Here is a 25,030-nt window from a genome sequence, read left to right on the forward strand (position 1 = left end):
TCTCAGATAAGGCGTCGGAAAAAGAAGACGCGAGACGAGATGTTCGCAGAAATCATGGAATCCACCCGCAGTGAAAGAGCTCATTTGAATGAATGGAAGGACACGGTTTCAAAGTATAGGAAAGAAGCCAGTGAACATGAGGACAGGAGGGACCAACGTTAGGACATGAGGGACCAATGTGAGGAGAGGAGAGACGCTCGAGATGAGAGGTGGTTGCAGGAAGATCAGAGGAGGCAGGATGCAACGCTGGGGCTGCTGCGTGAGCAAACAGACATACTCCGGCGTCTGGTGGAGGTTCAGGAACGGCAGCAGGATAACAGAGTGCCGCTACAGCCCCTGTATAACCCCCCCACACACACCATGTTCCATAGCCTCCTCACCCAGACGTGTAAGAACGTGGGGGGGGGGGGGAGGCTCCATACACCCTCCCATTCCACCCCAGTGGACAGCCCAAGCAAAAGGCTGTCATTTTTTTAACCTTTTTCTAGTGGCCTTTTCCTTCCCGCCGATCCTCCTCCCAAACCCCACCCGGGTTCTCTCCCTCTTTTTATAATCAATTAATAAAGAATAAATGATTTTTAAATGATAGTGACTTTATTTCCTTTGAAAGCAAGCTTGAAGGGGAGGGTGGGTTCCTTACAGAGAATGAGTCAATAAAGGGGGCGGGTTTTCATGAAGGAGAAAACAAACAAATGTCACACTGTAGCCTGGCCAGTCATGAAACTGGTTTTCAAAGCTTCTCTAATGCACAGCGCTTCCTGGTGTGCTCTTCTAATCGCCCTGGTGTCTGGCTGCGTGTAATCAGCAGCCAGGTGATTTGCGTCAGCCTCCCACCCCGCCATAAAGGTCTCCACCTTACTTTCACAGAGATTGTGGAGCACACAGCAAGCAGAAATAACAATGGGGATATTGGTTTGGCTGAGGTCTGAGCCAGTGAGTAACGTGCGCCAGCAACCCCTTAAACAGCCAAATGCACATTCTACCATCATTCTGCACTTGCTCAGCCTGTAGTTGAACAGCTCCTGACTACTGTCCAGGCTGCTTGTGTATGGCTTCATGAGCCATGGCATTAAGGGGTAGGCTGGGTCCCCAAGGATAACTATAGGCATTTCAACATCCCCAACGGTTATTTTCTGGTCTGGGAAGTAAATCCCTTGCTGCAGCCGTTTAAACAGATTAGTGTTCCTGAAGACGCGAGCATCATGAACCCTTCCCGGCCAGCCCACGTTGATGTTGGTGAAACGTCCCTTGTGATCCACAAGTGCTTGCAGCACCATTGAAAAGTACCCCTTGCGGTTTATGTACTGGGTACTCTGGTGCTCCGCTGCCAAGATAGGGATATGGGTTCCATCTATCGCCCCACCACAGTTAGGGAATCCCATTGCAGCAAAGCCATCCACTATGACCTGCACATTTCCCAGAGTCACTACCTTTCGTAGCAGCACCTCAGTGATGGCTTTGGCTACTTGCATCACAGCAGCCCCCACAGTAGATTTGCCCACTCCAAATTGATTCCTGACTGACCGGTAGCTGTCTGGCGTTGCAAGCTTCCACAGGGCTATCACCACTCGCTTCTCAACTGTGAGGGCTGCTCTCATCTTGGTATTCTGGCATTTCAGGGCAGGGGACAGCAAGTCACAAAGTTCCATGAAAGTGCCCTTATGCATGCGAAAGTTTCGCAGACACTGGGAATCGTCCCACACCTGCAACACTATGCGGTCCCACCAGTCTGTGTTTGTTTCCCAGGCCCAGAATCAGCGTTCCACGGATAGAACCTGCCCCATTAACAACATGATCTCCAAAGCACCGGGGCCCGCGGTTTGAGAGAATTCTGTGTCCATGTCCATGTCCTCATCACGCTTGTCGCTGCACTGACGTCGCCACTGCCTCCTCGCCTCCTTTTTCTGGTCCTGGCTCAGCATAAACTGCACGAGAATGCACGAGGTGTTTACAATGTTCATGACTGCTGTCTTGAGCTGAGCAGGCTCCATGCTTGCCATGGTATGGAGTCTGCAGTGTTCACCCAGGAAAAAAGGCGCGAAATGGTTGTCTGCCATTGCTTTCATGGAGGGAGGAGGGAGGCTGTACCCAGAACCACCTGCGACAATGTTTTTTGCCCCATCAGGCACTGGGATCTCAACCCAGAATTCCAATGGGCGGGGGAGACTGTGGGAACTATGGGATAGCTACCCACAGTGCAACGCTCCGGAAATCGACGCTAGCCCCGGTACATGGACGCACACCGCCAAATTAATGTGCTTAGTGTGGCCGCATACATTCGACTTTATACTATCTGTTTCCCAAATTCGAATTATATAAATTTGGATTAATCCCGTAGTGTAGACATACCCTTAGAGACCAGCACACTGGAGCTACTATAATCCCCAGACTGTCACACAGGAGCAGTTTCACAGTCCCATTGCATAATGCTCCAGTGCCACTGGCAACACCAGTTAGAAATCAAAGATGATAGAGAAATGGGTGGAAGGCAACAATGCAAGTCAGCCAAACCCCAGCTCCCCACAGCCAGTCCTAAGAGAGAAGCACTAGGAAATAAAGCTGCATGAGCTCAGAGATACTGATTGTACTGCACCCAGGCGACTATGCGGAGATCCAGACAGATCTCATGAGCCAAACACATTTGGAGCTGGTGAGTACTTGGATTGGAGGACTTGAAAAACAAAAAACAAGAACAGGTACTGCAGGAGAGGACCAGAGACAGTGATATCCATCAAGGTTATGGCATACTCTCCCAAGATACCCAGACACTCAGGACATTTAAAACTGCACTATAAGGAAAAATCTTGCATGGACCACCAAGGGGTGGATTTGATGACTGAATTGTTCTCCTCTATCTCCAACTTTTAGTATAGTCTCTGGTTATATATGCTTTGCATATAAACACCACTTCATGTGCAACATAAGGCACAATATGACAAGCTCTTTGGAGATCACACTCCCCTGGGAAGGTGTATCACTAAGCAAAGAATTCTAGCAAGTCACCGAGGTACCTTGGGTATATATGCTGTAGGGCTCCTTCCAACATTAAATAAAAAAAGATTCTCAGACACATAAGAACAGAGGATTTAAGTGTCAAAATAATGGAGGGATATTGGGGAATTTACTTGGGCTGGATGCCATATGTTTCATTTTGCATGAGGCTCAGGAATATTCCATTTAAGCTCTTAGACTGTTTTTACCCCACTCCACCTAGATATAGCCAACTTTGTAGATTCCCCTCTCTGTGGGGTGGGAATGCCACCGGGAGCCATTTCCTGAAATTGACCCTCCATTTAGCTCTCTTGTAAAGAAAAAGCAGCTAAGATTGCGCTTTTTAAACATTTCTCCCGATGTTCCGCTCTTATCAGTATTTCATGTCATGTCGTTCTAAGTCTCTGGTGCACTATTTGTTGTTCTGAAGCAGGAGAACTTCGTCTACCATCTGTGAAAAGTTGGGGCCAAGTTCTTTCTGGTACTTACTGTGTGGCAGCTGAACTTTCTGCCAAAGATTCATAGGTTCATACACTTTAAAGCTAGAAAAGACCACTAAGATCATAGTCTGACCTCCTGCCCAGTCTGACCTCCTGCCCAACACAGCCCACAGAATTTCACCCAGTAATTCACTCTTCCCTACTATACATATCCTGAAGTCCTAACACAAAGATGTGGATGGTTCTTTTAGCTCTTATTTCGATATTGCTGCTGTCTACACAAGTTCTGATGGGATTTTGAGCTAACTAAACAGTGATCTATGCTGCAATGGCTGGAACACTGGACTGGCTGTCTGGGTTGTGAGGTTCTAGTCTTAACTTGCTGAATGAGTGGTCTCAGGCAAATTACTAACTTCCATTGAAATCAGTGGAAGTGAAGAGCCTAAATACCTTTGAGGGTTTGGACTTAGTCTCTGTGCTTCATTTTGGCCATCTGTAAAGGGAGGATGACTATGCTTACAGACCTCTCTCAAACACTGAGGAAGAGGAAGAACACTAGATAAAATGACCCACATTCTCAGCTGTGGCAGAGCTCTGCTCTATGGAGCAGAGAGGAAGATCCATCAGAAAACTGGTTACGGGCTGTCTGATTCTCAAGCCAGTTCTACGCTGGCCCAAGGCATGATTCTAGCAGAAGTCAGAGTAACCTGGGTACTACTCTGATCTATGCTAGCTGGCAATGGCCCCCATGAGACGCTCTGCCATCTGGGGAGAGCCAAAGCACAGTGTGGTTCATTCACACCTCCCTGCATGCATCCCACATGCCCAGTATGCCAGAGATGGGATGGGCGATGATGTAGGAGCTAGCTATGTGCCAACTGAATACTAGGGGAGTTCTCAGCAGGGGACATCTCGCCAGTTTCCATCCCCTTTGCACAGCCAGATAGGTACAAAGAAGATAGAGAAGAAGGGCTGAGAATCTGGCCTAGTAGTAGTATCCTTTGATTTACCTGCATGCCATTTTACTGTCACTCTTCGCTAGGGCTGCTTCATAATTAACTGCTTCATCTCCACATTGGAAATAAGGAGTCCAACCATAATGTTTGAGAAGAAAATGTGCAGTACATGGCTGCAGACTACATTACAAAACTGCACAGCAGAGAGAGAAAGCACCTTACCTTATAAAAAGTCTATCATCGAAGATACACTGGGCAGTACAACAATGCAATTAGTGAACTTTATGTAAAGAAGAATGAAAGCATATTACAGGATGTTACATATATAACCTGGATGGTGTCAAGTATCAGGGGGTAGCCGTGTAAGTCTGTATCTACAAAAACAACAAGGAGTCTGGTGGCACCTTAACAACTAACAGATTTATTTGGGCATAAGCTGCCACCAGACTCCTTGTTGTGTTTATATAACCTGGTTGATATTATGGAGCAGCACTACAGCAAAGGTTGAAGTTAGCTTCCTATTTTACCATGAACCCAATTTTCAATCCCACCTCCCTTTTAGTTCCCCTAAAACAAACCCAATCGCCCATAAATTCCACATGCTACATCTAATCCCAAGAAAGATTTTTTTCTGGGAATACTGAAAAAAACTATAAAAAGGAACTTTGAAATGATGGAGTTTTAAACACCCCCTTCTGGTTCAGTTTTAAACCTTTTTCTAGCCCCTTTTAAGCTCATCACATCTCCAAAATGGCTTGGCCAACAGCTTCCAACTATGTTGTCTTTCTGTGTTGGCCTTGCTGAAAAGAGCATTTTAGTCCTTTTTTCTGGGAGAAAGATCAGGTTAGTGCGGGAATTGCAAAGGACATACAGAACTGGTTTTGCTTGTACAATGTAAATAAAGGTTTATAAATATTAAGTGGCCTGCTACTGACTGCAGTCTTTGATTCTACAGCTGCTGGGCTGAGCCAGGGCTAGGGGGCTTGGATGGGTAGCATAAGACCAGGGGGAAATACAGAGACACAAGTCCAGAAGAGGGCATGGAGGATACTAAGAGGGACTCGACTGGAGGAGACTAGGGGCACATGAAAAGCTGGAATGGAGCCATATTTCCTGGTCTCAGAATGAGGGACTCTAGAAAAGGGAAGAAAAGGGAGCACATGGAGGAGGGCAGCAAACAAGTGGTGATTGAGGAGTGGAGTGTAAAGAGGATGGAAGAGACCTGGAGGAAAACACATGGACTGGGGACAAAGGGCACAGAGTGGAGCATGGAGCAGGGAACAGAGGACTGAAACAGCATAAAAGGTTTGTACATACATGGGACTGGGGGAGGCATGAGAGTCCAGGGGATGAAGGTGTGGCACTGAGGGAGACTGAGAAGGTGGTGGGGGGAGATATACTGGAGGAAATAGAAGGGTGCATGGAATGGGGTAGGAGAGGAGTGTAGTAGTGGGAGATTGAAAGGGAATTTAGGATACTGGGAGGTATGGAAAAGAGCTGGGGGTAGACAACATGATGGTAGAGATGAGAAGCCAATGAAGGTATGAATGAGGTAGTGCAGCATTACTCATGAAGGGCTGGAGCCAGGTACTCTAAAGCCTGGAGCGGGGTACAGAATGTCAGGGGAGTCTTATCCATATTAAAAACTACAACGTCTCTAAATTTTCTATGGACTAAAAACCTCCATTCTATCCTTGCTCAGTCTCCTCCATCTACAACTTTACCTAACGCCCACTGAGGCATAACTGAACTCCCTCCATCATGTCTGCAGGAGGGAGCTCTGATTAGGTGGGCCTCATAAGATTGCTCAGTACAGGGTCCCTCTCTTGCAGACCTTATACAGCAACCTGATTTAAACAGGAGTGGGTGGATGAGATTCTGTGGCCTGCGTTGTGCAGGAGGTCAGACTAGATGATCATAATGGTCCCTTCTGACCTTAAAGTCTATGATTCTATGATCTAACCCTTATTAAAACAACAGGGATACTCACAAACAATATACCCCTTCCTCACCATAATCCACACATTCCATAACAGCAAGCAGATCAATCACTTCGTTTCATAACGATATTCTTCTCCACCAACACACACTCTGAGAAAAGTCTATGGAACTCTGTCATGACAATGTACCATGGGACTACAGTCCTTTTGGAACCTTTACTTCTCATTTAATAAACATTGTATGAAATCACTGTGTCCACCTGTAATGGGGTTGTACCCACCTCTAGCGAGTGCCTCGTTGTTCACATGTGTGTCTGCACCTCTTTCAGTCTGTGGTGACCCCTTCTGGCAGTTTCTCTGGTGGTTTCTAGTGACACAGCCCTCTGGCCAAGTCACACACAGTCAGTATGGAACACAAGTCAAACAGACTCCTTCTGGGCCACTAGTCTAACAAAGTCTTTAAGTGCTCCTGGTGCTAGTAGGGAGTCGTGCCTCCAGGGCTTCCTCCCTGGTGACTCTTCACCCACGATGGTCTGTTCTGGCCCCAGCTCGGCCTCTTAACAGTTCATTTCCCCTTCTGGGGGTTTATCACTGTCCAATTGTAGGCCACTTTCCCAGTGGTTTATGGGGAGGATCTGGGCCTGCCCACTACTCCAGGTCCCAGCGACCCTAAAAATAGCAGCCATGTGCCACCATATCCCTTTAACTAAACTCCTTTCAGTTCCCCAGTCTTCCCCAATGCTTGATCCTTAGCTCGGGGCTCTTCTGTGTTCAGGCCCAGCAGCCAGCCAGGAGTGTTTTCTCTTCTCCTGGTCCCTGCCAGTACTGAGCTGTCCATGGTTCTGCAGTCCTTCAGCCCACTAAGAGCACCACCTTCACTTCTCAGACTCCAAACAGCAACTGAATCTAGGCCACACTGCAGCTCCTTTTATAATAGCCTGCAACCCTCTGATTGGCTAGCCCCTTGCAGCCTCCCCCTGATTGGCTGCATCCCATGCAGCCTCTCTGTGACGCTTGGAGGACTCCTCTACTACTCTTTTCCTGGGATGGGTGTGGCAGGACCTTGAGGCCTCCAGCAGGGGGCCTCTGGGTCTAGTCCACCCCATTACACCATCTAATAGCACACTTCCATTGCAGAACAAAACAAGGGGGCAATGTTATGTTTGGGTGGACAGCGCAAATTGAGCAGGGTAAGAGTAAGTGATGAAGGATGAAACGGCAGAAGAGAACTGGCTGCATCACTTAGCTGTTCATTTCCAGATTTTTAAATGTCTTGGTTTGTTTTGGAGTTGTAGTATTATGGTGAAGAAAGAGTAATTTTTTTTTAAAAAAAGGGATTCCTCTGGCATGCACTTGCAGACTTAACTGTTTTTTAACCAAGGTTTTATTTGTGAGAGTAATATTTGAGAAATATTATGTGTAGATGTAATTGCTCTTACCCAGAATTCATCCTTTGGTCAGCTCAAAACAGAGTTCCGCTAAACAGCAATCCTGACTGGATATTGGTAGCTTCAAATACTCCTACAGGGTCACTGCAGCAGTCCTTTAATCCTTAGGGGGTATTATTGCATGATGACCTGGCTTCACCACAACTGTTATTCTGAACTTCCTCACGGAACAATTAATCATAGTCACCTTGTAGGCATGGTAGAGGAACCTATATGACTCCACAGGTTCCGCTCCCCCCCCCACCCCAAGATCCACACTTCCTCCTTCCATATCCAGCAAGTGCATCTGAATACTGTCCAGGGACAAGTTCATTCTATTAATACCCAGTGAGTTCTTGTGATACCCTCTGATGAAATCCACTCGCACTACAACAGCATTAGAAATATTGGTCATGACATCAGAACTCCATTTAGTATGTAGAGACCCCAACTTCAGTGGATTTCTTCTGTTATCTGCAGTGGCTGATGATTAATAATCTCCTTTAGTACCATTTTTTTTCCCTTTCAGCACAGGGTATTCTCCATGGATCAGACTTATTTCAGATCCTGCATCTTACAGTGTTGTGTGTTTTCAGCCACCAGTATCTCCAGACACATAGTTACAGGTATCTGAGCAGCTCTTCACATGGGCCATTCTAATAGTTGCTGATGGTGGCCCTACTGCATCAGCACTTCTAGTGTCCCTAGTGTGACTTCCTTCTGTTTGGGCAATTCCATCTTCAATGGCTTTTGCCTGCACAATACCTGCAAACTGGCCTGAGGCCCACCCAGTAAACAGTCTCTCTCACCTGACCCATGGGATGCTTGAGAATAGCTTTCATCTGGGTGCCTTCCAGTGTTTTAGCCACTTTACTAGCAATCATTTCTTGAAGTGCAGTATCTGGAATAAAGGTGTCACCCTAGAGATGGGCATTAACAGCTGATACCTTTAAGAAAGCCCCAATTTCTGCTTCCACATTTTAAACTCTGCGTATAATCTGGTCCGTAGTTTTATCCAGTATGTTAGTGTCTTTCACCAGAAGGTTATGAAGTTCCCGTTACAGCGTTTGTAAACTGTCTGTCATGGGGGGAGGAGGGAGACAGGCTCACCACCAGAGCACCCCCTCAGGCCAGGATGTGATGTTACAGGGATTTTTTCCCAATCTAGCACCCCCATCAGATACACCAGCATCATAACATACGAGACAACAACCACTAATATAAAGATACACACCACCTACTGGGGGAGGTGCTGTCAACACTGATCATAATACACAGCAGGGTACGCGGTTGTGGTCCCATAACCCGTATCACATGCCTCTGGTACAATAATACACAGGAGGGTAGTGGTTACATTGTTATACGTTACATGCCTCAGGTATAATAACACATTGCAAGGTGTGCAGTAATGGTATCGTATGCATATGCTGGTCAGAAGTGTGGTGGGGCTGGAAGTCCAAGGTGATCTGAGCAGGGCCTAATGATCCCAGAACCACATGCTGTGTAGCACAGTGTTGTGTTTCTAGAAACGGCCACCTGAATGGTTTGACTAACAAGCTGCACCTCTGTGACTATGTCCTGCTATTGCCAAGGTTCAGCATTTGCACTAAGTCCCCCCAATCCCAGCTAGTTTACACAGATACTGTATTTAACCTGCATTTAACAGCGATTGAAACAGATTTTATAAAATGTCACTTTTGTCTTATACATGCACAAATCATGTCAGCAAGCCAACCCTAAGTATATCCAGGGATCACTGACCTTCTTCTTCAGGACTTGCACCAGGTTATGCAGGGGAGAGAGTGAAGGGCTGTTATTGCCATATCAGAGAAAGCATATCCACTCTCCAGAAATGCAACATCCCCAATGTTATAAACCCTACTTCTATCCTGGTCCACAGGCACAGTGGCTGTCCAGCTGGTCTCTTCTAATTGTAAGCGGGGGAATGGTCCCGCTATTGTGGGGAAATTTCCTGACTTCTGCACTACCCCGGTGAGGTGGGCTAGCGAAAGGATCTGAGTCCCCGCTCCCACTTCCTTTACCCAGAGGCCTCCCTGCCCTTGAGGGCTCCCCTTCCACTCTCCTGTCTGGCTGAGTCCTCGTAACCCCAACAAGGCTGGGCCCAGGATTCCTGGGGGGCTCGACCCCCAACCCTGCTGTGGTCACCTAGGACAGGGGCTAGGGTGTCCCCACTCCGGGGTACTCTCTCTGCACTGGGCACCTCCCTGACCCACTGATTATTCCATACAATTTAAAGCAAATACGAGTTGTTTAATTAACAATTAATCTAAAGAAAAGAACAAGGAAAAATGGGAAAGGTTAAAGGAAAACACATCACCCCGCTCTGTGGCAGGGAACATCACAACCAGTGTCTCTGGAATGTCAGGGAAGGTCACAGTCTGCTTCTTGTAGGTCCCAAGCCTCCTTCTCAGGCCCAGGCCGTGCTGCAGAGACGCTGCAGGTTGGACACTTGCAATGGTGGTGGCCACACACCTCCGGGCTTTGAGTGGTGGAACCCTTCTTCCCAGCGTCAGCCCCCCGTAGGGTTAAGGTCCCCCTCCCGGTCTGGCCTGCAAGGGCCCTTGTCTGGGGGTGTCTTTCTGTGCTGGGCCCTTTGCCCAGGTTCCCCCTTGGCTGGCCCCACTTGCTCACCACACCTGGCTCTGTGGCTGCAGCTCTGCTCCCAGCACAGGATCTGCTCTCCCCGGGCTGCGTCTCTGGCTCTGTGGCTGCACCTCTGCTCCCAGCACAGGATCTGCTCTCCCCGGGCTGCGTCTCTGGCTCTGTGGCTGCACCTCTGCTCCCAGCACAGGATCTGCTCTCCCTGGGCTGCGTCTCTGGCTCTGCGGCTGCAGCTCTGCTCCTAGCACAGGATCTGCTCTCCCTGGGCTGCGTCTCTGACTCTGGATCTGGCACAGTTCTGCTCTCCAGCTCCGCTTGGGCCCCTGCTCTCTCCTTAGCTCGGCCCCACTCAGTCTGACTCAGGCCATTCCAGTTCACACGGAGGACGGGACCCCCTCTGGCCTCCTGACTCCCTGATTAGCCTGCCCGCCCTGTCAATCAGGCTCATCTGGAGCATTGGCCTCTCCCCATGGTTCCTGGGGACTGTCAGTCTCAGGCTCCTGATTTGCCATCGACCCTTCCCCTTTTAGTGCTGGGAGCTAGCCAACCAAAACACCCCCACTGAATGTTAGTAAGGGGGCAACAGTCCCCTTACATAATACAGACCATAAGCCAGGCTTCCTCTCAAACTAGTGGGTGTCAATCCAGTCTGCAAGTTCCCTCAGCACCTCTCCTCCCTCTCTTTCTTTTCTAAAGACACATGACCAGTGCAGATAAAGTATGATTCCTCCCAAACTCAGACTGAAGCCACTCCTCCCAACCCCATCCCAAGCTTGGAGGCTCAGGGTGGTTTAGATGTCATTACACATCTCTATGTTTCTAGGAGGTTCTGGAAATGCCTCAAGTAAACTTGTGTGGATGAGATTTTTCAGCAAATCCAGAGTTGAGGTAGCATCCAAACTTCTGAGTGCCTGTCTGAGCCATTTGAAGCTTTGTCCAATCCCTACCCGTTCCTTCCTCACTATCTCCCAGAGCGGGACTAGATGGAGGTCACACAGCTGAGCTGACCCCTGCCATGTGTTTAGTCTTTTCACTGTGTCATAACTGGATTAACCCTTCAGCTCAGCTGGACAAGCTGATTAGTTAAAGAACTTGTTTCATCCCTCTCTTGGGGGTTATTTTTCATCCATCATTTCCCCTCGTTAGTCCCATGGTAAATGTCTGTTTGTTTATCACTCTCCCCACTGCCACCCACCAGTCCCTTTCATCTTCTCTTGGCTCCACTGACCTTCTTCCAATAGGGTTAGTTACCGCCGAATGTGACTGTTCTGTTTGCCTCTCTTCCAATATTCTCTCACTTTCCTTTCATCTTCTCTCTTCAGATGATCCCTTCTGCTTGAGTTAATCTCTCAGCACTTTAGCTGCTTTCATGCTTCCTTCTGTTGCATCTCCCTGTAGTTATTGTGGCACCTTGCACATGCACACACACATCTTAACCCTGGTGTGTCAGCAGGCAAAATGGAGATAAGAGCCAGCCCTTATCCCATGCACACCTCTCTTCTATCTCTCTGTTACCTTCTCTAGCCATGTGGTTGTGTGCATGAAGAGTGTCACATAACAAACACTTGAAGGAGTGCCCTCTTCTGGTGTGAACAAGGATTGCAGCTTTGAACAACAACAACTGAGATTGGAGGGGTTAAGTCAAGTCCTTCCAGCATCCCACTGTCCCTCATCCCCAGAGCTTGAGGGACCTGCCAGGGCAATCTTTCCTTTCCCTTCCAGATGGGTAGCTGCTTCTGCTGGCATCGAATTTCAGAGCTGAGTGAACGGACTCTCAGCTCTATTGTTCCTTGCTCCGTGTATTGCCATTGGTTGATGTTCCCTGCATTCTGCCCAGGACCGGCTCCAGGGTTTTTGACGCCCCAAGAGGCGGGGGGAAAAAAAGTTGCGATCGCAGTTGCAATCGGCGGCACTCCGGCGGCAGGTTGGCAGCACTCCGGCGGCAGCTCCACCGCATCGCTTTCTGCTTCTGCAGTAATTCAGTGGCATGTGCTTCCTTCCGAGAGGGACCCATCTCCAAATTGCCGCTGAACAGCCTGACATGCCGCCCCTTCCCCTTGGCTGCCCCAAGCACCTGCTTGCTGGGCTGGTGCCTGGAGCCGGCCCTGATTCTGCCCACTCCCCTACAATTGCCCTTCACTTCCCAACCTCACCCCTCTCATCACCAATTCTCCTTCACTTCCCCTCCCTTCTGCTCTTTCCCCTGTATGCCTCCTACCCCTTTAGGTTTCCTCCTTCCTTTACCCAGGCCCCTCTCTTCCTCCAAGCACCCCTCCCTTTCCCAATTCCAACCCTGAGTTCTCCCCAGAAAACAAAAGACCCCCTTCAAAACTATGGCCAAGTGAAACAGATGACCTAATTTTTTTTTTAAAGGCATGGAACTATGCTGCCATGTGGCTGCAATCACCCAGGTGCCTTTGATTGTATGGTGGATCCCTTTCCACCACTACTCTGATGTTTTTCTTTATAGATTGTGAGTTCTCTAGGGAAGTGCTCATGTTTTCCTGTGTTTGTACAATACCCAGCACAAGCCGTCCCACTCCTGACTGGAGCCTATTTCCACAATATAAATAATAATAATAATGATCCACAACTGCAGCCAGCGTCACAGCTGCTCTATGGGAATGAAACAAGAAAATCAAGGGAAGGATTTTAAAACAAACCAAATGAAGCATGTAAGGGAATGAATATTTAATGTTCAGTTGCGTGACTTCATCTTCTCTTATAATCTTGTATGTTTCTATAGCAGCGTTCAGAAGGGAGAAATGGACACAGCTGGGATGCTGACTGTCTATATTATACCCAAGGATCATTTCACCCAAGAAAGTATGTAATTACTGCTGGATGGGAGGGAGCCCCCTTTTCAGGTAGCCATGGCTGTGACCCTGCTGAAGCATGTCAAAAACATTTACCCCTCCCCAGATTTAGTTACCGTCATGGGTTCTGCTTTTATCCCCATTGAGCATTTTGTCGTTGACTTGAATGACAGCAGGAGCAGGGTCTTGGAGACAAGGTTTGGCTCACTGGAGAAAATGAACTAAATTCAGCACTGGTGTAAGCAGGTGTAACTCTGTGGACTTCAGTGCAGTGGCCCCTGCTTAAACCGAACCTGAATTTGGCCCATAGGTTTTGTACTTATATTTACTGGTATACTTATTTGGGTGGAGTTTATTTTTTTTCTACTACCTGTGTGTACAACACCAGTAGAGTGGGGATCTGATCTTGATTAGGCAATAGGCCACCTGCAATATAAATGTGACCCTCCTCTCTCTAGCATGATCTAGATAAGGTTTTCCTGTTGGTATTTTGGTGCCACTTGCAAGCAGTCCAGGGGAAGGGAGAGGGTTGCTACAAGTACAGCCGCTTGTCCTCCTAGCGTCAGACAGGCATCAAACATCTTTGAGTGAATGGAAGCTCAGCTGACTGGGAAGCAGCTGTTATACAATACTTTACATTGGGGCCCGTAACTACAGTTGGGATCAGAGGGAATGGGGGTTCTCCAGGGGTTAGCTAGAGGGGCTGCTGTGCTGTATTTCCATTCGAGAGCCTTTCTCACTCTGAGAAACCATTTGTTATTCAGTGAGAAAATCAGATGTGAAGGGGGACTCTACCACAGTTTTTCCTATTATCTAGCCTAAAATCTTCCTTGCTGCAGATTAACTAGATTACTTCCTGTTCTACCTTCAGTAGACATGGAGAACAATTAATCACTGTCCTCTTTATAAACATATTTGAAGACTGTTATTAGTCTATATAATCTAAGCAAGAGGCTTAGTTTGCCTAATTGCAGGCAATGTACATTTCCCCCTGTAGTTTTTCACTACATGATACCCCCCACCCATGAAATTGTGCCTGATTCAGATAGTCTACTACGGCTCCATTGAGCTTGGGGGTGGGGGGTTGCTTTGTAATTCTGGTCCAACACCCCAAATCCCTGTGCAAGTTCTATGGAAGAAAGGGAGAAGACTAAGCCACTCAGGGAAACTTACCAATGGTAAGTAGGCTACCAAAGCCCTACCAGTGACCATTTTGAAAGGGGGAAAGGGCCTATCTGAGAACTGGATCTTGCAGATTTAGGAAATGAAATCCACGCGGAGAAGAGGAAGTTGGCTATTTTAGAAGGGTAACTTCCATTGGCTGAAGCACACTAGGAAATGGGGCAAAGCACTGGGCAGTTTGGGACCTCTTTCCCATGGTGTGGCTGGATGAAAGTTGTGAATGGGCTATCGGCAAACCAGCCATTGGGGGAGGCTAGCCCCCGGGCCCTCCCTTGTGCCCAAGACCCCACCTCTCCCTCTCCCCTTTTGCCTCCCCGCCACTGCCGGATCCCAGAGCACCCCCGACTGCAGCTCCTGGCCCCCAGTCTGGGCTGCCTGAGTGCCCCCAGCCCTGGAACGCCAGGTGGCCAGGCGGTGTGGCCACAGCGGTGTGGTCCCAGCGCCCCAAGCGCCGGCCAGGCAGAGCAAACCCGGCCCTGGCCCCAGCCCCAGCCAGCCTGGGCCACAGAAGAGGAGGAAGTTAGGAACTACAGGGCAGGGAGGGTCTGGTGGTGGAGTGTGGCTGGGGCCACACCAGGCTGTTTTTGGTGAGGCACAGCCTCCCCCAGCCTATGATACCCCCCGCCCATGAAATTGTGCCTGATTCAGATAGTCTACTACGGCTCCATTGAGCTTGGGGGTGAGGGGTTGCTTTGCTATTTGTTGGCTTGGAAGAATTATACTTTAATCTGTGAATGTCAGATGAATTCTTGTTCTACTCAAAAACAAATGGAAAAAATTCACATAATTTATGAGTGAAATTTACAGAGGAAAAACTTAAATGTTTAAAATAATATTTGAGAGCAAATTAGTGTGTGTGAGGGGATGCGTGAGTGGATGAGTGTGTGGGCGTTAGTGAGCTAGAAGAGAATTTTTGATGATACTTAAAAATAAAAACATTAAGAAGCTAACATTATGAAATATGATTATTATCAAGCATGAATTTATGTCTGAACCGGGTATGAAGCTCAACCTCTGCAGTCATTACACTTTGAATTAATAGCAATTAGTATGTAAGTTCTTGCTTAAACTTCCGGCTAGCAGAAAAATGTAAGTCCATTTTAAAATAAAATTACTTGGAAAGGAATTTCAATAGTATATGTCAAAATTCAAAAAAATAAAAATGAAATCCTTTTGTTAAATTTCTGGGTGTTGCTTTACCTCATCAGTGTTAGCAGCTGCATGTTGACAATGTACTCATTTTCAATGTGGGTGATGTCGATAAATGTCCCCCTTTGAATCTCTCAACTTCAAATTCAAGGTTCTTTTCACCATCTGCAAACTCATCTTGGGAGAGGAGTATCAAGGAGGGTTTTTCCTTCTCCCTGTGCTGTTCATTCCCTTTGAAGCATCTGGCATTGGCCACTGTCAGAAGACAGGATACTGGGCGAGATGACCATTGGTTTGACCCAGTGTGGCCGTTCTTATGTTCTTCTTGTGCATCATCACCAGTAACAAAAGCTCTGTGTGTCAAATTCTGCCATCAGTGACACCTGTGCAACCCCAGTGTCTTCAAATTCTGCCCTTGGGGGCCCTTGTGCCGCCCCATTGCCCTCAGTGAGTTTTCACAGGTATAAGTAATTGGAATTTGGCAAAAAAAATTGTTAAGACCGCACAAGAAGAAATAGAATCCAACTTACTCCCCAGAGTTATACTGGTCCTGTAAGGATACCAGAAGTGACACAACTAATAAATTAAAAAAAAAAAAACTTATTTTAATTTAATTTTTTAATCATCAGAGTAGCCAGATCTAACTCTGATACACACACAGGGGGTGGATCTGCTGAGTGTGAAGGGCCCATTTTCAGAGTGAAGCCACACTGAGATCCTCACATAGATACCTTCCCTGTTCTGATCTCTCACCTTCCCCTGGCATCTGTAATAACTGGTTATATGAATAGCTAGGAAGACAAGATGAATCACCTAACAAAGAAAGGCATATAGGAGCTATGCAGAGTGCAGATTGGTCTTCAAATGGTCAAACCCCCCTAAGGTCCTTTGAAAGCCCTAAGAGATTCTGGGGTTGAGCTCCAGCTAGCAGGAAGCTCCACTGGTTGGAGACTAATTCAAGATTCCCTTTTGAAATAGAAGCAACTCCACCGATTACCTAGAAGTGTTGCACCAGTCTGAGACTCCTGGATCTGATCCCGCCCCCTGCCAAGGAGGATTATGCCCTACAGTGTACAGTCCACTGCTTTGTCCTAGCTCTTTTAAAATGTCCTATGGAAGGGTGCCAACCTTGGGGTTTTATTTCACAACCTAATACATTTCATAGTCATGAATTTCCCTTGGATATTCATTCCTGGGCTAAATAATGTAATTTGCTGCTGTTCTGTGCTTTTACCTATTGTCCTTAATTTTTTACCGCTGTGTAGAGGAGCGAACCCACCCCTGTGGCGCCTCCTGCTGGTGACTTCCTGGAATTAGTTCGTTCCAGCTCCAGAGCGCCCTCTGCAGGCCGGTTATCTGCCTGTCCTCTGGCCCCCATGTCCCTCCCTAGACCCCGGTACCCTTGTACCTGGGGCACTGCCCCCTAGCAGTAACCCTTCAGTCTTAGGTTCTCCCGTCCCCGGAGAACCCCCACCCACTAACCCCACCTCGCCTCAGTGTAAGGCTACTGCCAGTCACCATCTAGCCCCACTCCCTGGGGCAGACTGCAGTATAAGCCACTCATCATAGGCAAGGTTGGGTCTGGACCTGCTGCCCCTCTCTGGAACCCAGTGCTTCTCTGGGGCCTTGGACAAGGCCCTGCAGCCTGGGGAGTTGCCAGCCTGGAGCTCCCCAACCCCTCTGGCCTTTCCCCAGCCCTGCCTCACTCTAGGCCACCCTGAGCTTCCCAGCAGCCAGGCCCTTCTCTCTCTGAAGGCAGAGAAGAGACTCAGTCCTCGCTCCTGGCTCCCAGCCTTTATAGGGCCAGCTGGGCCCTGATTGGGGCGTGGCCCAGCTGCGGCTGCTTCCCCGATCAGCCCAGGTCTTTCTTTCACAGCCTGCCAGCCCTCTCCCAGGGCTGGTTCCAACCCTATCAGGGCTGGAGCGGGTCACCACCTCACTACAGGCTGTATTGGTAACAAGTTGGGATCTTAGCAATGTTTGAATAGTCCTTGGAGAATCACCCTCAAACCAGGGAGAGCAATCCCTTCCCCTCTCCTCATTCCCACCATCCAACCTTCCTATTACCCTCTGCTGCTCAACCCTGCAGTACAGAATCTGTAAGAGGGAGATTTCCTGGAAAGCTCCTCCGTGCAACTGAAATGCCTTCCTCTGGAGTTTTCTGCTCCACTGTTCTGGGGGCACAGCCACTACCAGTGTTTTCAAAGTGCCGGCGTGGCAGAAGGATGCTGGCAGATGTGTCCCCAAAAACACGGAGCTAAGTGGCATTACTGAATCTGTAATTTGCTGCCATTAGCAGGGGTCACTTTCAACTGCTTCCCATTTAATGAAGCACTCACCGTTCCTTCACGTTATTTCATTCATCTGGAAAGCTGGAGCAGCAGAGATGCCCTGGGATGATATATGCCAGGGGACATAGCATGGAGTTTAGTGCTCTCCCTCATGTGCCTCAGGCTCCAACCAGTGGACCCCCTGGCCCTCAAAATATTAATTCAACTTTTTGGTTGTTGTGAGGTTTTTTTGTTGCTTTTTCCCCATGCCATGCGCACCGTTCCAAAGAGCGGAGTGAATATTTGATTGCAGTAATTAGTTAATCAGTAACTGGCATAATTTTTCCATGATTAATGCCTTGAATAATCATTGCAGCCTTGTCTGTAGGCAGTTCTGTTATCAGAGTCACTTTGAAAACAGCTTTGAAAAGACAGATCTGCACCCTCACAGATAAAATTAGAGAGGTCAGATGCTCCACCCTCTAGAAAACTGCTCCTTCATTTATTTTGATAGGGAGGAAAGGAGATCTAAGAATTTATTCCCCTCTCCCAAATCCCTGATCTTCTGTTCCCTATCAGTCAGTACCATGATGGAAGAACCTGGAAGAGAAGTCCCATCCACAGTCAGTCTTTCCGGCCCACAGGAAAATTGCTGACATGAGATGGGGCCGTCCTGGAAACCTGGGGCTGCACCAATGAGAAAACATTGACTGCAAAACCTATGCACTCACCTCCTTTGCATGTACCCCCTGAGAATTTTATCACTGCTCCAGAGATGTGCTGGTGCCTGGACACCACATGTTACTCACATAGCTGCCTCCTCCCTTCTCCACATACTGGATCTCTTCAGTAAGGACTGTACTATAAACACACACATACAAAAGCATTTCAGTGAGAAGGGACTGTTACACAATGCAGATTAAAGGCATGAACCAATACCTCCAAGACAGGCGCATGGCACATTAAGAATCAGAACCAAAGTTAAGAATTAGCATCTTTATAGAACGCATCCATCCTACCTGGGTGGGAATCTGACTAACACTGACCGAGGACATTCACAGTGATCTAGCCCAATCTGTATAAAACCTGGAGTGGATGCATCAGGATCTGTGTAGACTTTAGTTCTTCCAAAGTCTTGGTCAGCAACATGGTGCGTATTTTCCTGGGGGACATTTTGGTTAATGTGACAGTATGACTTAATGTCTTATCAGACAATATAGGCTACTGACCCTAGTGATCCTTGGTGAGTTTACCAAACTCAAACTGAACCCCAGTTCTGAACCAGTGACCAGTTAATGGCACTGGAAAACTAGCTAAAGTAGACAGAAATAACAGGGGAATTTCTGCTTTTGTGCACATAAAGAGGGGGAGGGAGAAAAGGAAGGCTCAAAGACAGCATGTGTGCTGCAGTGCCCAGAAGAGCTGGAGTCAGCTATACCCTAGAAGTTACTCCATGGCAGAGAGGATAGCATTATTCACTTCCCAATATATAGGATCCAAGAGCAATACACAAACCAAACGGGGAACTTCCTTGTCATTTGCTGGAACATGGGGAAGGGGACTACAACTGGTAATAAAGGAATCGCCAGACAGTGACTCGATGTGACCCTCAAGCTGTCCTTCCCTTTTCCAGGCCCGGAAGAACTGGGTCACTGTGGCAGTAAAGTCAGTAATAAGATGAACATTTATGACATATCAGTGAATTTCATTTTTGCTTACATGATTTTAGAAATGGCTCATGTCCTTAAAGGAAGGTTTCTGCATTAGAGATTCCTAGTACATATTTCAGCCATGTACAAGAGCTGGAGGCATCTGCAGAGGGAAAGATACAATATCTCTTTGGCCTATTGCTCCCCCACTCCTGAGGGAGCAGGGAATCATGCACCAGAGACAGGGAATCATGGATTACTGCCCCCAAATGTTCCACCTGAAAAAGATCTGCCTATAACTGCCCAGTGAACTAAGACTCCAATGAAGGATGGAGTTAGTGGATGGAGAATGCAGATTGCTGTCCAATCCCTTCTAAGGGCAATTTTGAATCATTTTGGGGATCAAACTTCACTGATAAGGGAGGGAGAGGGAGCAGTGTTAGATTTGGGCATATTTATTTCTGGCGTCTAGGGGGTGGGTCTGAGGCACATCCTCCAGACCCCATCCCTGGTCTGCCCCTCTCAGATTGTAGGACATTCACAGGCTCTGGGATATGGTGCCACGGAGACTGAAGATCCTATATCCATGCAGGAAATAGAAAGTCCATGCACAGATCTTGGAGAAGAACAACCCTACCCCACTGCCATTTTTTAAAAAAATATTTCCTTATGTTAATAACACCAGATCATATCAATTTAATCTGTGGGAAATAATAATAAATAAATAGCCTTGCATTCTGTATAAGCTTGTTTTCACAAAACCTACACTGTGGGTCAAGTTAGACCTGACCATGTTCACATACTCACATCACCAGGAAAGAAATGTTGCTGCGTATTCCCAATGCTGGGTTGTGCTATGCTCATTCTTCCCCCCGTAACTCAGCTATCTATTGATTGTGCCTGCCCGACTCCAGTTGACATAACAAGTGAAGTGAAAGCATCTTGAGGTGGTATCTTCCAGATGGGAGGTACTACAGAACCAAAGCCCAGTCATGATTATTGTTGATGTTAATGTTAGTTCCACGTTCTGCCCAAATTCCAGTTTAAGGAATTGCATTCTGCTACCTTAAATTTACCATGTAGTTTCAGTTGGCTGATGATTCTTGTTCACTTCCTGTCCTTAACTGTTGTGCAGTGGTGCTGTGCGCTGGACAGCAGGTGCTGTGTTCCACATTGGAGGTAACTTCATTTCAGTGGTGGGTGAAGTGATACCAGTCTGCATAGTTTGTGATCAGTTTATTAAGCCATAGAAATCTTTGGATGGAAGTTGCTATAAAATGACAGCCATCACTCATCGTTTTACAGACCCTGGACCATATCCCCTCACACTGGAACCCAGAAGTTGTCATAATTCCTCAGACCCACTAGTTCAAGAAGTCTGATAGTCTACATCCAGTAGTGACCAACCTGATGATTTACAGGAAGGTGCAAATCTCCATAATGTACTTGTCTAATGCTATATATGTTGTATGTGGATGGGGGAATTCCTTGCTACATATGGGTGTATGTGGATGGGGGAATTCCTTCCTGAACCTTAAAGGTGATCAGGTGATGCCCTGAAAAATGAGTTGATTGTTTTTACCCTGGGCTCCTTACATTAAGCAGCACATGAGTCCTAACCTGTGTAGCCTGGTGCCATGATTTATGGGGCAGAGCCATGGTGTAACTCTACCTTGCCCAGAAAGCCACCAGTATGTTTAATTCAGCCTCCTCAGCTAACCCATAGTCCTTCCATCCTTTCAGTGACTATCAGCATTCATCACACAGAGTTCTCATTTAATTTTATTTATTGAGGGACTGATTTGCACAGCAGGGCTCTGCTTTGTTTATTCTCTGCTATTATCATTGTTACCTTTAATGAAGACAATGAAGAATTTAAAATAATAATTTAAAAAAATCCCCCTCAGTTACCGTGGCAACAAGCTGGAGCTTTTTAGCGCTGCCACAAATTCCATCTGTTTCTTTCTTTTAAATGACAAAACCACTTCCTCCCATTTCAGCACCAGGAGGAGGAGGTGAGGATCTCAAAGAGAGGCCAAGTAAAACTTCAGCTATCAAACAACTCAAATGAATGACCTTTAAGGGAAACTCCTATCCAGTCAACAATGGGACTAGGTGTCTTACCCCCAAAGCTCTGGGATGAGGTTTTCTATGGATAGAAATTCAGCACAAGCCTCAGGGATCAGGCCTCTGAGAATTCTCTCCCTCACCAGTCATCTGTCTCTGGGGCAAAGTGGGGTCACAGTGCTAAAATGGCTGCGCACTTTATCTCTGCTCAAACTAAACCAGGCCCTTGCATCTGAACCCCTTGAACTTTGAGGTAGGCTGGACAGGGATCTGAATCCAAACTCAGTGGCTTGGCTGATTTTTGAAGGTGATGGATGCAGGGAGCTCTTGTGGTAGGTGAGAGACAGAAGCTACATCACAACAAACTACTTTTATGGGCCCCTATGGGGGTGGATTAGGCTAAATAGAGCACTGATCCACTAATATTTTATAATGCCAAAACTCTGCTCACTTCTATTTTCCCCAGGCCCGATGGATAGACTCTTGTTCCTGCCTCCTCTTCCCCAGACTTTTCCTTGCAGTCTATCAGCCCTCCTTCCTCTGTTTCCAGAAGTCTCTTTCACCTTCTTCCCTAGAGCCCAAGCTCTCCACCCAGGCAGATTTTTCCACCTTGCACGCCAAAATGGACACACATTTTCTATCTTCTCAAGTCCTTAAGCATCTTGGCAACAAAAGCAGCCTAACTCACCCTTACAGATGATTTGCTGTCACCTGTCAGATGACTTGCCTACTGCTTTGCCTCTGACTCACAGCTTAATCTGGAACCCCTTGGACTATGGGGTTCATATCCCAAGAATCTGTGGATTCTGCCTTAACCCATCCTGTGTCCATAGAAGTGCAAGTTAGCACTAGCGATGGGTCATCCTGAAAAGATTTGTGATGGAAAGGCAGCTACAAATTTGGATGCTGTTTATTCAAACATATCCCCTGCCTCTTTGGATTAGAAATCCCCTGAGGAAAGGCTCTCTTGGGAGATTTGTCATGCTACCTCCTCCCAGCCAGGCTGAAAACACCAGTCCTGGTGTAACTGTTCTATGGACTTCAGTGGAGTTGGACCAGGGAAGAATGTAATTCCACATGAATGGCCTCTCTCAAAATACTTAATTTCTTCCAATGCCAGCTGGAATCAGATCACTCAGAGGCAGACCGAGACTATTTAATTAAAAAGTAAGTTAAGTGGTGTGATGCAGGAACCTCTTAGTGCCAACTGGCAAGAGGCACAGAGGGGATACATAGGGGTTATCACCGGGATCTCCTGGGTCTGGTATGCACATTCTAGTTCACCAAAGGGTATCATATGAGGGCTCAAATAAAAGTGAGTATCACACTGGTCATCAATATCATTGTGAAATGCACATACAGATGTTGTGTACGGAGTTATGCATCTACACTGAAAATCATGTTCTTAAGGTCTATGTCTAGTGACTGGTCACCAGCAAAGGAGAAGAAACAGATTTTGTGGCAGACAAGAAATGTTTATATCTGGCTGTTTACATGTAAATTAAGCATTGTGACAAAGTTCCTCCTCTATCTTGGTGGGTCCTGCGCTTACTGGCAGATTTTCTTGCCTCAGAGATTCACCATGTGGGTTGGGGAACAGCCCAGAGACCTTCCCCTCTGGAAGAACCCACAGTCCAGGTCAATTGGGAGATTTGGGGGGAACCCAGGCCCACCCTCTACTCCAGGTTCCAGCCCAGGGCCCTGTGGACTGCAGCTGTCTATAGTGCTTCCTATAACAGCTGCATGACAACTACAACTCCCTGGGCTACTGCCCCATGGCCTCCTCCAAACACCTTCCTTATTCTCACCACAGGACCTTCCTCCTGGTGTCTGAGACCGCTTGTGCTCCTCAGTCCTCCAGCAGCACACCCTCTCAGCTCCTTGCACCACAAACTGAAGTGAGCTCCTTTTAAAACCCAGGTGCCCTGATTAGCCTGCCTTAATTGATTCTAGCAGCTTCTTCTTAATTGGCTCCAGGCATCCTAATTAGCCTGCCTGCCTTAACTGGTTCTAGCAGGTTCCTGATTACTCTAGTAGAGCCCCTGCTCTGGTCACTCAGGGAACAGAAAACTACTCATCCAGTGACCAGTATTTTTGCTCTCTACCAGACTCCTATACCCCACTGGTCTGGGTCTGTCACAGCATGTATAGTTCACAATGGCCTGCCTCTCACCAGTCTGAACTGAATGCTAACTTCAAAGAAAGAAAAGCATCAGGAAGAAGTAAACTGTGGGAGTATGAGGACAACTCCTATCTTCAGGTATATTTGGGAGACAGAGAAGACACCCTGGTATCCTTCACCTAGGAAGTAAATGGACAGTGAGTTTGCTTCTTAGAAGAGAGGTTTCAGACAGGCTTGGTTGAAAACACTGGAGAGAACTTTGGGTAAGATAAGCTTCTTTAGACAAGAGAATAACTGGTTAGTTAAGTTTAATCTCTAGACCGTGTGTTATGATTTTGTTTAATATGTAACTGTTTGTTTCCAATATCCTTACTTCCTATCACTTGAATCTCTTTTCTTTGATAATATACTTACTTTTGTTCTCACTATAAATATATCTCCGTTCTGTGTATTTAATAGAGCTATGTTCTAAGCGTAACTAACAAACTGTGCTGCATTCTTTGCAAACAGCAGGCCTGGTAATGGTGTAAATGGTCAGTAGATAAGGGGCTGGGCAAGGCAAGGAACTCTGGGAAGGGAGGCCAGGGGTTGATGTGTGTCTTTCATTAACCTGTACAGAGAGAGCAAGACCTGGAAAGTGCTTGTGCTGCCAGAGGCTGGAGAGTTTAGGGAACTGATCCACAGCAGGCCCAGGCAAAACTTCCTCACGCTAAGAACAGGTGATAGTGAGGTTGCACATGGACTGTTCCAACTCTCAGAATAGTTTGTTTTCTTTACATTAGTTTGCCTGTCCCTACTCAGTGAATTGGTTTCACCTTCACCTCTGCAGAGAGGAGCAAGTTTGAGGGTTTTTTAGTGTTTTATTATGAGGTCTAAAATTCATTAAATCTATCTAAAACATATATTAAGAAGATAATCTCACTTCCACCCCAGATCACCAATGGAAAAAACAGGGGCCAATTCTGCTCTCACTTACACTGGTGTAAATCTGATGTAAATCCACTGAGGTCCAGTGAGTTACTCTGGATTTGTACTGATATTACAGTCCTCCCCAAGATGTGCCCTTTGATTTGCAGCTGAAGGTCCAATGAAGGATGGAGCAGCAGGGGCCAATACTGGATGCTTAAGAGTAGGGCTAAAATCTTCTCAATAAACCCTGCTTAATTGATTGATGGTGTATAGGGAGGGGGGCAGGGGAGTGGAGGCAGGAGCAGGTGAGGGAATTGTATCCTGACTTCCATGGGCAGTCAGCTGATGTCCTGAAGCTCTGATGGCTCTTCTGATCTCTCCAAGGTTAATTCCCCCAGACCCTAAACCCTCTATTTCTTGCAGGCTGAGGAAGGAGAGAGAACTGGCCTAGAGACTGATGAACCAGACTAGAATCTGTACAGGATTATAA

The 25,030-nt window shown here is 47.1% G+C and overlaps 2 long non-coding RNA genes across 3 annotated transcripts in view; both read right to left on the reverse strand.

Annotated features, from left to right (window-relative positions):
* Positions 1 to 25,030, reverse strand: part of LOC135982463 (uncharacterized) — a 127,153-nt gene that overhangs the window by 35,517 nt on the left and 66,606 nt on the right. The window lies entirely within an intron of this gene.
* Positions 16,997 to 23,397, reverse strand: LOC135982059 (uncharacterized). Its single transcript, XR_010599266.1, has 3 exons — positions 23,318 to 23,397; positions 19,513 to 19,605; positions 16,997 to 18,654 (listed from the first exon to the last, which is right to left on the reverse strand). It is a non-coding gene; the product is annotated as an uncharacterized LOC135982059 (long non-coding RNA).

The sequence above is a fragment of the Chrysemys picta genome, chromosome 3 (genome assembly GCF_011386835.1).
Source record: "Chrysemys picta bellii isolate R12L10 chromosome 3, ASM1138683v2, whole genome shotgun sequence".
In the NCBI taxonomy this organism is placed as follows: domain Eukaryota; kingdom Metazoa; phylum Chordata; order Testudines; family Emydidae; genus Chrysemys; species Chrysemys picta.